The sequence below is a fragment of the Stomoxys calcitrans genome, chromosome 3, assembly GCF_963082655.1.
Source record: "Stomoxys calcitrans chromosome 3, idStoCalc2.1, whole genome shotgun sequence".
NCBI classification, from domain to species: Eukaryota; Metazoa; Arthropoda; class Insecta; order Diptera; family Muscidae; genus Stomoxys; species Stomoxys calcitrans.
The window spans coordinates 181210644-181225466 of record NC_081554.1 but is presented as its reverse complement, the minus strand read 5'-3'; the positions used below and the strand labels follow the sequence as shown (position 1 = coordinate 181225466).

The window sequence follows — 14823 nt, the reverse complement described above, 5'->3', positions numbered from 1 at the left end:
CTAGAGGCAAAAGAAGTCAAGATCCGCGATCGGTTCATATAGGAGCTATATCAGATTTTGAACCTATTCGAACCATACTTGGCATATCTGTTGAGTTTCACAGAAAACTTCATAGTGCAAAATTTCAGCAAAATCTGATTAAAATTGCGCCCTCTAGAGACTCAAGAAGTCAAGATCCGAGAATGATTTATATGGGAGCTATATCAGGTTTTGAACCTATTCAAACCATACTTAGCACATCTAATGAGTGTCATAGAAAACTCCATAGTACGAAATTTCAGCCAATTCGGATAAGAATTGCGCCCCTCTAGAGGCTCAAGAAGTCAAGATCCTCTAGAGGCTCAAGAAGTCAAGATCCGAGATCGGTTTATATGGGAGCTATCTCAGGTTTTGAACCTATTCGAACCATACATGGCATATCTATTGACAGAAATAGAAAACTTCATAATGCAAAATTTCAGCTAAATCGTATAAGAATTGCGCCCTCTAGAGGCTAAAGAAGTCAAGATCCGAGAATGATTTATATGGGAGCTATATCAGGTTTTGAGCCTATTCAAACCATACTTAGCACATCTAATGAGTGTCATAGAAAACTTCATAGTGCAAAATTTCAGCAAAATCTGATAAAAATTGCGCCATCTAGAGGCTCAAGAAGTCAAGATCCGAGATTGATTTATATGGGAGCTATATAAGGTTTTGAACCTATTCAACCCATACTTGGCACATCTAATGAGTGTCATAGAAAACTCCATAGTACGAAATTTCAGCCAAATCGGATAAGAATTGCGCCCTCTAGAGGCTCAAGAAGTCAAGTTCCTCTAGAGGCTCAAGAAGTCAAGATCCTCTAGAGGCTCAAGAAGTCAAGATCCGAGATTGATTTATATGGGAGCTATATAAGGTTTTGAACCTATTCAAACCATACTTAGCACATCTAATGAGTGTCATAGAAAACTCCATAGTACAAAATTTCAGCCAAATCGGATAAGAATTGCGCCCTCTAGAGGCTCAAGAAGTCAATATCCGAGATTGATTTATATGGGAGCTATATAAGGTTTTGAACCTATTCGGACCATACATGGCATATCTGTTGAGTGTCATAGAAAACGTCATAGTGCAAAATTTCAGTAAAATCTGATAAAAATTGCGCCCTCTAGAGGCTCAAGAAATCAAGATTCGATATCGGTTTTTAAGAGAGTTATGTCAGATTTTAACCTATTCGAACCATACATGGGACATCTGTTAAATGTTATAGAACATTTAATAGTACAAATTTTCAGTTAAATCGAATAAGAATTGCGCCCTCTAGAGGCTTAAGAAGTCAAGATGCAAGATCGGTTTTTATGGGAGCTATATCCGGTTTTGAACTTTTTCGAACCATACTAAGCACATCTATTGAGTGTCATAGAAAACTTTATAGTACACAATTTCAGCTTAATCGTATAACAATTGCGCCCTCTAGAGGCTCAAGAAGTCAAAATCATCTAGAGGCTCAAGAAGTCAAGATCCGAGATTGGTTTATATGGGAGCTATTTCAGATTTTTAACCTATACGAAACATACTTGGCACATCTATTGAGTATCATAGAAAACTTCACAGCACAAAACTGCAGCTAAATCGTATAAGAATTGCGCCCTCAAGAGGCTCAAGAAGTCAAGATCCGATATCGGTTTATATAGTAGCTATCTCAGGTATTGCACTTACTCAAACCACACTTGGTACAACTGTTGAGTATCATAGAAAACTTCATAGTGCAAAATTTCAGCAAAATCTGATAAAAATTGCGCCCTCTAGAGGCTCAAGAAGTCAAGATCCGAGATTGATTTATATAGGAGCTATATAAGGTTTTAAACCTATTCAAACCATACTTAGCACATCTAATGAGTGTCATAAAAAACTCCATAGTACAAAATTTCAGACAAATCGGATAAGAATTGCGGCCTCTAGAGGCTCAAGAAGTCAAGATCCTCTAGAGGCTCAAGAAGTCAAGATCATCTAGAGGCTTAGGAATTCAAGATCCGAGATCGGTTTATATGGGAGCTATATCAGGTTTTTAACCTATACGAAACATACTTGGCACATCTATTGAGTGTCATAGAAAACTTCACAGCACAAAACTGCAGCTAAATCGGATAAGAATTGCGCCCTCTAGAGGCTAAAGAAGTCTAGATCCCAGATCGGTTTTATTGAGGGAGCTATATTAGGTTTTGAACCTATTCAAACCATACTTGGCACACCCGTTCAGTACCATAGAAAACTTCATGCTACAAAATTTCAACCAAATTAGAAAAAAAATTGCGCTCTCTAGAGCCGCTATTCGAGTATACTCTCAAGAAGTATAATAGGAAGATCAGCTTATATGGCAACTATATCAAATCATAGACCAGAAAAAAATTCAAGCGTCTAGCTTCACTCCTTCGAAAGCGTGCTTTCTACACAAAGACAGACGGACGGACGGACATGGCCAAATAGTCTTAGAATGTCTATACCGATCAAGAATATAATACTCTGTTGGGTCTAAATGGCGACATTTGTGAGGCATTGTACCCTTTGGTATGGCAGTCAGGTAAAAACTTCTCTCCAAAGAGGTGTCGCACTGCGGGACGCCGTTCACACTGAGGCATTGTACCGTTTGGTATGGCAGTCAGGTAAAAACTTCTCTCCAAAGAGGTGTCGCACTGCGGGACGCCGTTCACACTCGGCTTTAAAAAGGAGGTCCTTTATCATTGAGCTTAAACTTGAATCGGACAGCACTCATTGATATGAGAGATGTTTGACCCGGTTCCTTAGTGGAATGTTCATGGGAAAATTTGTATTTTGGATCTCAGATCATTATTTCGATGGGTTACAAATGGAATGGCAATGTTAGTATACTCCCATCCTAAGGTGGAGGGCATACAAATCATATCCATGATGGAAAGATTTAAAGAATAAAATGAGGAATGAGCTCATTTTGTGGTTATGAGGGGAGCATATTTAACATTCCCTTTATTCTAAGGGCTAAGTTTCAGTAGGCCTTCCAACCCTCAAAACCTCCCAAAACGAGCATATGAACCTAAAGGTACAATGTAAAACTTCAAACATAAAACATGGCTTCGCCCCACGTTGGGCGCCAAAGCAGTTAAACAGTCATTGAAGCTCTTATCTGATCAAATTTAACACAGAACGCCTTATTTAATTCACCAGAAAGCAGAAAACGTATCGAGAGCCTAAGATATTGCATTCAGTAAAGTGATTAGATTTAGAAAATGATAGGATTCCCACGTTGGGCGCCAAGTCTATAGAATAATCATTGTAGCACTTACACACATCGTACTACACTAATTTTAATACAGAAAGTCCTGAATCTACCGTACAATGTGAATGGACACTTTGGGCGGCAAATCATTAAAAAATATAATTGAAGCACTTTAAATGATCTGGCGGTCATAATTTTTCACAAAAGCCTTTAATTAATTGACAATACACAAAGGAGTTCAAAATAAATTTTATGGTGCCCCACGTTGTCCGCCAAAGCATTTAAATAGTCATTTAAGCACTTCTACCAATCTGGCGGACAAACTTCAGAAAATAATACGATTCGCCACGTCGGGCGCCAAGTCATTAAAACAACAACAAGTCACAACAAGCGCCAAGTCATTAAAACAACGACAGACTAAACTCAGCGCAAAGACTTTTGTTAATAAGCTTTTTTTTATACCTAATAGCCGAATGAGTTGAAAGCAAATTTTCTAATGTCCAACTTTGGGCACCAAAGCGTTTAATAATCATTTAAGGTCTTGGATTAGTCTGACAAATTTCAATACAATAGGACAAATTACAATACAAAAGGAGGCCACCGGAGCGCAAAGGTTAGCATGTCCGCCTATGACGCTGAACGCCTGGGTTTCAAAACTTGGCGAGAACATCAGCAAATTTTTCAAACGCTGGTTATATCCCCGCCTAGTGCTGGCGACATTTGTGAGATAATATGGCATGAAAAAAACTTTGCACCAAAAAAGTGCAGCACTTCGACACGCCGTTTGGATTCGGTTGTAAAAAGGAGGCGACCTATCATTGAGCCTAAACTTGAATAGAATAGCAAAGGGGGCCTCATATGCGAGAAGTGGGCCCTGTTCCTTAAAGTTCATGGGTAAAATTTGCAATACAATACCCCACGTTGGGTGCCAAAGCCTTAGAACAATTATTTGCAACTTCCAGATATCTAGCTATATTAAATTTATTATATACAGGGAATTATAGAGCAGACAAGCTTGCGAGACTAGGAACTACCTTACACATTCCAGAGAAACCGACATGTAAGCTAAGTCCTCAGGATCAGGTCCGAAGGACAACGGATGATAGATGGTCAAAAGGGGGAAGGTCATATCTGACAGGCTAATATTAGCACAGAAGACTTTTGATGGATTTAATAGCAAATTTTAGGATGCCCCGTGTTGGGCGCCAATCCATTACAATAATCATTGGAGTACTTCAGCTGATCATAAAAACTAAACTTAACACAGAAACACAAAGTTGGAAGCAAAATGTATGATGCCACACGTTGGGCGCCAAATCGTTACACCACAATCATTGAAGCACTTCGACTAATTAGGCATATCAAAAGAAATTGAAAACTATAAAATGCTACCACACGGCTTAAGAAATAGAGCTCAGAAAAGTGTTTCATTTGAAAAATTATATAATGCCCAAGTTGGGCGCCAAAACGCTAAAATCATCATTATAGCACTTCCAGAGGTTAAGTTAGCTTACATTTTGGCGAACGTAGCGCAGAGGCTAGCATGTCCACTTATGACGCTGAACGCCTGGATTCCAATCCTGGCAAGAGCATCATAAAATTTTTCAGCGGTGGTTATACCCCCCCCAGCGGTGGTTATACCCCCCCTTGTGAAGTACTATGCCATGTAAAAACTTCAACCACAAAGAGGTGTGGCACTGCGGAACGCCGTTCGGCTATAAAATGGAAGCCCTTTATCATTGAGCTTAAAACTTGATTCGGACAGCACTCATTAATATGTGAGAAGTTTGACCCTGTGTCTTAACGGAATATATATGGGCAAATTAGCATTTTTTCATTTATTGGGTTGCCCAAAAAGTAATTGCGGATTTTTTAAAAGAAAGTAAATGCATTTTTAATAAAACTAAGAATGAACTTTAATCAAATATATAATTGCCATTTTGTTCGATAAGCTTTTGCCATCTTCCTGGCTAAATTCCATTCCACGCTCATAGAACTTCTGGCCTTTATCTGCAAAAAACTGAATCAAGTGCGACTTTATAGCCTCATCATTGCCGAAAGTTTTACCATTTAAGGAGTTCTGCAAAGATCGAAATAAATGGTAGTCTGATGGTGCAAGGTCAGGGCTATATGGTGGATGCATCAAAAGTTCCCAGCCAAGCTCACTCAGTTTTTGGCGAGTGACCAAAGATGTGCGCGGTCTAGCGTTGTCCTGGTAGAATATGACACCTTTACGATTGACCAATTCTGATCGCTTCTCCTTGATGGCTGTGTTCAATTTGTCCATTTGTTGACAGTAAACATCCGAATTAATGGTTTGGTTCCTTGGAAGCAGCTCAAAATATACCACACCCTTCCAATCCCACCAAACAGACAGCATAACCTTCTTTTGGTGGATATCAGCCTTTGAAGTGGTTTGAGCTGGTTTACCATGCTTGGACCATGATCGTTTTCGACTAATGTTGTTGTAAACAATCCATTTTTCATCTCCAGTTATGATTCGTTTTAAAAACGGATCGAATTCATTGCGTTTAAGGTGCATATCACAAGCGTTGATTCGGTTTGTTAAATGAATTTCTTTCAATACATGTGGTACCCAAATATTAAGCTTTTTCACCAGTCCAAGATTTTTTATGTGATAATGAACGGTTGATTTTGGTATATTTAACTTCTCTCCTATCTCACGCTCAGTTACATGACGATCCAATTCGATTAATGCTTTGATTTGGTCATCATCAACTTCATTTGGCCGACCGAAAAATCTGCAATTACTTTTTGGGCAACCCAGTTAATAGCATATTTTTGGATGCCCCGTGTTGGGCGCCAATCCGTTATATAATCAGTACATTAGCTGATCATGCAAACTAAACTCAACACAGAAGCTCATAGTTGAAGCAGTTAAAAGCAAAATGTATGATGCCACACGTTGGGCGCCAAAGCGTTAAACCATCATTGAAGCACTTCAACAGATCTGGAGACCCCATTTTAGCCCTCATTTGTTGTAGCAGTATGTTGTACACTGAGGCGGCAGCCTTTGCCGGTGAAGGACTCCATCGGGTCATTCCGGTATTCCTATAACCGGCTGCTTTCATTAGTTCATCATAGTCCAAGAAGTTGAGAACATATTTTATGATGCCCCATGTTGGGCGCCTATTCGTTGAAACGATCATTGAAGCATTTCGTCGGACTAAATTTAGCATAGAAGACTTTTTATCAATTCGCTTTTCCAATTAGACCAAAGTCGAAAGAGTTTAAAGCAAATTTTATGATGCCCCACGTTGGGCGCTAAGTCGTTTAAACAATCATTGAATCATTTCTACTGAGCTGGCTGACAAAAGAAAGTCTATGAAGTTGAATTCAGTAAAAGTTTTTCGACTGAACAAATTATATGATGCCCCATGTTGGGCGCCTATTCGTTGAAACGATCATTGAAGCATTTCGTCGGACTTAATTTAGCACAGAAGACTTTTTATCAATTCGCTTTTCCAATTACACCAAAGTCGAAAGAGTTTAAAGCAAATTTTAAGATGCCCCACGTTGGGCGCTATGTCGTTAAAACAATCATTGAATCATTTCTCCTGAGCTGGCTGACAAAAGAAAGCCTATGAAGTTGAATTCAGTAAAAGTTTTTCGACTGAAAAAATTGTATGATGCCCCATGTTGGGCGCCTATTCGTTGAAACGATCATTGAAGCATTTCGTCGGACTAAATTTAGCATAGAAGGCTTTTTTTGGCAATTCGCTTTTCCAATTACACCAAAGTCGAAAGAGTTTAAAGCAAATTTTATGATGCCCCACGTTGGGCGCTAAGTCGTTTAAACAATCATTGAATCATTTCTCCTGAGCTGGCTGACAAAAGAAAGCCTATGAAGTTGAATTCAGTAAAAGTTTTTCAACTGAAAAAATTATATGATGCCCCATGTTGGGCGCCCATTCGTTGAAACGATCATTGAAGCATTTCGTCGAACTAAATTTAGCATAGAAGGCTTTTTTGTCAATTCGCTTTTCCAATTACACCAAAGTCGAAAGAGTTTAAAGCAAATTTTAAGATGCCCCACGTTGGGCGCTAAGTCGTTAAAACAATCATTGAATCAATTCTCCTGATTTGGATGACAAAAGAAAGCCTATGAAGCGGAATTCAGTAAAAGTTTATCGACTGAAAAAATTATATGATGCCCCACGTTGGGCGCCAACTTCTAAGTTTTTGAAAATGCCTTGTACTACCTTCAATGACTTAGCCTTTAATGAAATCTTTTGTAATTCTAACTAAAAATCCTATACTTTAGTTGCACACCTCAACTTCATCTTTATTTAATTGCCATTTTCCATACCCATCAATAACTATCAGTCAATGACTCCCATGATCTTTCTTTTTTTCCCCATAAACGATGATAAATCGTCCATCATTCAAGACCATTAAATGCCGCTCATTTTCTGACATTCTACTTCATACATGTCACCAACATAGTTCTGGTTTCCTTCACTGAGCCGGATAGGCCAGACCAAAATGAACAACTTAATGGGAAAAATGTTGCAATTGTTGCAAATATTTTTAAATTATGCAGGCAGAAGACGAAGGCAAGTCAAATCTCCACCATAGAAAACTACCAACACAAACTATGGAACATTCAAAGAGGTAGGTGGGAAGTGCAGAGTTAAAACATGATTTTCAACAGGTGCGTCCATTACGGTCAAATCAAGTTTCCATATTTTAACTCCACTAGGCACACACACACACACATGCTTACATTAAAGGAATTGGCTAATAGATGTCGCACTTTAGGCTGGTGGAGTACATACGGATCTCATTGGCATAACCAATCTTTGACTATTGACACAATGTATGTATTATTCTCTACCATATACATACAATGTCTGGAATCCGGGGAGGAGAAATCTATGGCATTAACGTTTGATTTCTTGTCTCTAATGGCTGTGTGAGGCAAACCAAACCAAATGAAAAAAAAACTGCAACATCGGCAGAATGTAGAAAAAATGTTGTCCACTGTGGGGCTTTTTTTCTGTCACTTTGACGTCGCTTTTGTTGCTGTTGCTTATTGTAGTAATGCTCAAACCAGCCACTTAGATTTCCCTGACATGGCATGGACATGGTGTGTGGCTCACCAACTGACTGACTGGCCGGCTGGCCATGTGTTGCCATGTTCTATTTTTGTCTGGTGTCATTTGAGTCCAGTTTTATCACGTTTTCAGATTATTGACACTTAAATAATTTCTGTAGCGCTATCACACTTGGCTTTGTTACTGCTGCTGTCTTTGTGTCCGTCCGTTTGTCTATCTGCTGCCATTATGCCTGACAACGTTGCAAATGCTGCCGAGGGTGTGGTGTGGTCTGGTGCTGGCTTATGCTCTGCTATTTTTTGTTGTGCTATATGAATTTTTCTGTTTGTTAATATCCAAAGCTATCTCGACATAGAGTAGCATACAGAAAATAGTACTTCACAAAATTATCATCGTAATGGCATTTTCTACAATTGTCATGGATCTAAGGTTTTTTTTTTTTTTTGTTTACTTTGTTTTTTAGTGTCCCAGAAAATATTGTGAGATTTTGTTATCGTGCATTTGGAAAAAGATTAACTAAAACATTATGGAAATCAAGTCAAGGTCCAGAGACAAGAATGTAATGAAAAAATTAAACATTATCGATTTCTCACAAAAATATATGCCCTGAGTTGTAACTACCTCCATCCCAGTCATAAGCAAAATGTTCCCACAGCCTAAGAAATAGCACCAGTAAAGTGTTTCTATTTAGAAAACAAAATGGTGAACCACGTTGGGCGCCAAATCGTAAACAAACATTGGGAACTTCGAATGTTTCAGCAGACAAAATATAACAACAGAAGGATTTTGTTTACTCACAATAGCTAAAAATTTCCACTCATTAAAGTGATTGGATTTAGGAAATTATATGATGTCCCACGTTGGGCGCCAAATCGTTAGAAGCCAAATTCAAGCACATTTGGAAGACAAAATTTTAAATCATAAGTAGGTGAACGCAGCAAAGCATTTAGCCACAGCCTATTCTATCTTCGCATGTCCATAATTTACCTAGGCCATCGGCTTTCCCCGGCAAAGCAACATTCTCTTTAAGAGGTTGGAATCATATCGCATCTCTCTCAGGTTTATTGAGAGGCTTGATGCGAATGATCCTTAGACTCTTACTGTTAGGGAGAGAGACTGTCTAAATTGGGCTCGGGGACTCGCTGCAGAGGATAGGCCAAATACTACACGTCTTGATTCGGAAACTGTACCGCAGTCACCGAAAAGGCTGCGGTCACCAGGAGAGCATCCCATACCTAAAAGAACTAGGGCGAACAATAGATGGGTCTATGAACCTTTGCTAATGTTCCTAGGGACAGTTTGGTGATGGCAGTTGTCGACAAAGGAGAAGAACAGGGCTGAATATTTACAAAATTTTCTGTAGAAATAAAATTTTGGCAAAATTTTCTATAGAAATAAAATTTTGACAAAAATTTAACAAAATTTTATGTACAAATAAAGTTTTGACAAAATTTTCTATAGAAATAAAATTTTGACAAAATTTTCTATAAATAAAATTTTGACAAAATTTTCTATAAATAAAATTTTGACAAAATTTTCTATAAATAAAATTTTGACAACATTTTTTAAAACCAGTAAGGAAAGGCAAAATTCGGGCGGTGCCGACTTTATAATACCCTAAACCTACCCTATAAATACAAAGTGGGAGCTATATCTAATTCTGAACAAATTTTGATGGACCTCGGCAGATGTTTTCAGATGGGTTATTAAAATCCCTAATCCTGAGATATTGTGGGAGTCATCGAGGAAAGTGTTGAACACAATTTTGGCAAGTTTAGCCAATAAATGCGCTTGCAGTGGCTTTAGAAGCGAAAATCAGGCGGAATACATAAATGGCAGCTATATCCAAATTTGAACCTATTTCTATGGAATTCGCCAGTAACATTAAGAGTCGTAAGAAAATTCTTCCTGCAAATTTTCGAGAGAATCGGTTAACAAATGAGCACTTTATTGCAATATTTCTCAAAATCGGACGAACATATACATGGGAGCTATATGTATATCTGAACCGATTTCGACCAAACTCTATGCATATTGTGGAAGTCGTCGAGGAAAGCGTTGTGCAAAATGTTGGGAAGATTGGTCAATAAATGCGCTTGCAGTGGATCTAGGAGAGAAAATCGGAAGAACATATATATGAAAGCCATTTCTAAATCTGTACCAATTTCTATGCAATATATCAATAATATCGAGAGTCAAGAGAAAATCCTTCCTACCAAATTTCAAAAGAATCGGTTAACAAATGACCATTTTATTGCATTTTTACTGCAAATCGGTCGAACATATATATGGGAGCTATATCCAAATCTGATCCGATTTCCATGAAATTCACCAATAATGCTAAGAGTCATAAGAAAATCCTTCCTGGAAAATTTCGAGAGAATCGGTTTTCAAATGACCATTTTATTGCTTATTTTTTATATACCCTCCACCATAGGATGGGGTATACTAATTTCGTCATTCTGTTTGTAACACCTCGAAATATGCGCCTGAGACCCCATAAAGTATATACATTCTTGATTTTAATTTCATTTTAAGTCGATCTAGCCATGTTCGTCCGTCTATCCGTCCGTCCGTTCGTCTGGCTGTCAAAAGCGCGCTAACCTTCGAAGGAGTAAAGTTAGCCACTTGAAATTTTGCAAGACTATTTCTTATTAGTGTAGGTCGGTTGGGATTGTAAATGGGCGCAATCGGTCCATGTTTAGATATAACTGCCATATAAACCGATCTTGGATCTTGACTTCATGAGCTTCTGTAGGGCGCAATTCTTTTCCGATTTGGCTCCAACAACTGTGTTAAGTGCGGTTCAAATCAGTCGAAAAACTGATATATCTGTCATATAAACCGGTCTGAGGTCTTGACTTCTTCAGCCCCTAGAGGGCGCAATTCTCATATGATTTGGCTGAAATTTTGCAAGAAGTGTTTTGTTATGACTTCCAACAACTGTGCCAAATATGGTCTTAATTGGTCCATAACCTGATATAGCTGCCATATAAAACGATCTGGGATCTTGACTTCTTGGGCCTCTAGAGGTCGCAATTTGGCTGAAATTTTGCAAGAATACTTCTTATTAGTGTAGGTCGGTTGGCATTGTAAATGGGCTATACCGGTCCATGTTCATATATAGCTGCCATATAAACCGATCTTGAATCTTGACTTCTTGAGCTTCTGTAGGGCGCAATTCTTTCCGATTTGCCTGAAATTTTCCATGAGGTATTTTGTTATGACTCCCAATAACTATGCTAAGTATGGTTCAAATCGAAACACAATCTGATATAGCTGTCATATAAACCGATCAAGGATCTTGATTTTTTCAGCCTCTAGAGGTCGCAATTCCTATCCGATTTGGCTAAAATTTTGCATGAGGTCTTTTATTATGACTTCCAACAACCATGCTGAGTATGGTTCAAATCGGTCCATAACCTGATATAGCTGCCATATGAACCGATCTTGTATCTTGACTTCTTGAGCCACTAGAAAGTGCAATTCTTATTCGATTTGGCTGTAATTTTGCAAGAAATGTTTTATTGTGACTTCCAACAACTGTGACAAATATAGTTTTAATTAGTCCATAACCTGATATAGCTGCCATGTAAACCGATCTGGAATCTTAACTTCTTGAGCCTCTAGAGGTCGCAATTATTATTCGATTTGGCTGAAATTTTGACCTTCGACACACGTGTCAATTTTGGTCTGAATCGGTATATAGCCTGATACAGCTCCCATATAAACCGATCTCCCTATTTTACATCTTGAGCCTCTAAAGGGCGCAATTTTTAATCGAATTGGATGCAATTTTACACAACGACTTCTACTATGGTCTCCAACTTTCGGTTCAATTATGGTCCGAATCGGACGATAGCTTGATATTATAGCTCCAATATCATAGCAATTCTTTCCCTTTATCATATGTTTGCCTAAAAAGAGATAACGGACAAAGAACTCGACAAATGCGATCCATGGTGGAGGGTATATAAGATTCGGCCCGGCCGAACTTAGCACGCTTTTACTTGTTTTGTTCTTAAATTCTTACCTTAAGTCTTTCAAAGGAAGGAAGCATATGTAAATTCTCCTAGGTATATCCACTTTTAAAACAATAAAACATCTGAAAATAAAAAAAAATCAATGTGAATTACAAGCAAATAAAAAATTGCGATGTACAAATGTTAAAATCACATAATTATTCGCATTTTCACTTTAAAGATTTTCTCTTCATTTATAATTTTGTTGTTTTAATTGATTAAAACAACTTGCAGGCTTTTCCTTAGCCAAAAAGGTCATTAAGGGAAATTATGCTTTTAATTATTCCACCATAAGTTAATGAGTAAATGACCTTCACTATAAAATGAAAAAGTAAAAATGTGGTAAATTTACTTGTGCTTGTATAGCCGTTTTGATAGATGGATGGTTATTAACAGCCAACATTTTCTCTTTGTAAACAACAGAATTGAGAAACATACACACACACACACACACACACACACATAAACACTCACCCATGTACAAAACATTCTTAAATAATTAACGCAGTCTAAAAAGCATTTACGTACTGAACATTTTTAGATTTCCAGCCAGCGTTGATGATTTCGTTGGCCCCCATATGTTTATGGCCACCAAGCACCAAGCAGCTATTGCCGCCAATAAAGCAAACGTACTGCAGTAGCTGCAACTGCATCAACTTTAGAAATAACCTTGTCCCAAAACAACTTTTTGTTGCAGTTAAATTGTGGTGCGAGCGCATGTCTCGATAATGGCTGCTGCAGTTGCAGTGATTTTTATACCCACCACCATAGCATAGGGGGGTATATTCATTTAGTCATTCCGTTAGCAACGCAGGGAAAAATCCATTTCAGACCAGACAAGATATATAGTCTTGATCGTCGTAAAATTTTACGACGATCTAACGATGTCCCTGTATCCGTTTTATTTTATTTTATTTTATTTTATTTTATTTTATTTTATTTTATTTTATTTTATTTTATTTTATTTTAGTTTTATTTTATTTTATTTTATTTTATTTTATTTTATTTTAACTAATTTAATTTAATTTTATTTTATTTTATTTTATTTTATTTTATTTTATTTTATTTTATTTTATTTTATTTTATTTTATTTTATTTTATTTTATTTTATTTTATTTTATTTTATTTTATTTTATTTTATTTTATTTTATTTTATTTTATTTTATTTTATTTTATTTTATTTTATTTTATTTTATTTTATTTTATTTTATTTTATTTTATTTTATTTTATTTTATTTTATTTTAGTTTTAGTTTTATTTTATTTTATTTTATTTTATTTTATTTTATTTTATTTTATTTTATTTTATTTTATTTTATATTTATTTTATATTTAATTTATTTTATTTTATATTTATTTTATTTTATTTTTTTTATTTTATTTTAACTAATTTAATTTAATTTTATTTTATTTTAGTTTTATTTTATTTTATTTTATTTTATTTTATTTTATTTTATTTTATTTTATTTTATTTTATTTTATTTTATTTTATTTTATTTTATTTTATTTTATTTTATTTTATTTTATTTTATTTTATTTTATTTTATTTTATTTTATTTTATTTTATTTTATTTTATTTTATTTTATTTTATTTTATTTTATTTTATTTTATTTTATTTTATTTTATTTTATTTTATTTTATTTTATTTTATTTTATTTTATTTTATTTTAGTTTTATTTTATTTTAGTTTATTTTATTTTATTTTATTTTATTTTATTTTATTTTATTTTATTTTATTTTATTTTATTTTATTTTATTTTATTTTATTTTATTTTATTTTATTTTATTTTATTTTATATTTATTTTATTTTATATTTATTTTATTTTATTTTATTGTAAAATTGTACGACTTTCTAACGATGCCCCTGTATCCGTCCGTCTGTCTGTTGTAATTTGAGTCTTAAGCCCATAAAAGCCGCATTTATTACCTGATTTCGCTGAAATTTAGAACTGTGATTTGGACTAGGCCTCTCGTTCTTTGAGGCATAAATGGTCTAAGTCGGACTTTATTTAGATATAGCTGCCATATAGACTGATCCGCCGATTTAGGGTCTTAAGACCATTAAAGCCACATTTATTAAGCAATTTCGCTGAAATTGGGAATTGTGAGTTATTTGAAGCCTCCCGACATTCAATCTGAAAATGGACTACATTGGCCCATATTTTAAAATAGTTGTCATATAGACCAATCCTCCGTTTTAGGGGTTTAAGCCCATAAAATCCGCATTTATTACCCGATTTCACTGAAATTGAGAATACTGATTTGGACTAGGCCTCTAGATGTTTGAAGCTTAAAAGGGTCCAGGTCCGACCATATTTAGACATAGTTGCCACATAGACCGATCTGCTGATTTAGGGTCTTATACCCATAAACGTTGCATTTATTATACGATTTCGATGAAATTTGAAACTGTGAGTTGTTTAAAGCCTTCTGTTATCTGACCAGAATATGTTCCCTATTGGACGATATTTACGCAGAGCTGCCATA

At 35.8% G+C, this 14823-nt stretch overlaps 1 protein-coding gene across 1 annotated transcript in view; it reads right to left on the bottom strand.

The window, feature by feature from the left end:
* The window catches only part of LOC106087535 (nuclear hormone receptor FTZ-F1 beta), a 118740-nt gene that overhangs the window by 39541 nt on the left and 64376 nt on the right, over positions 1–14823 (bottom strand). Inside the window, exon 2 of the mRNA XM_013252593.2 lies at positions 12347–12418. The gene's annotated coding sequence lies outside the window, so the exon portion shown is untranslated. The remainder of the gene's footprint in view (positions 1–12346; positions 12419–14823) is intronic.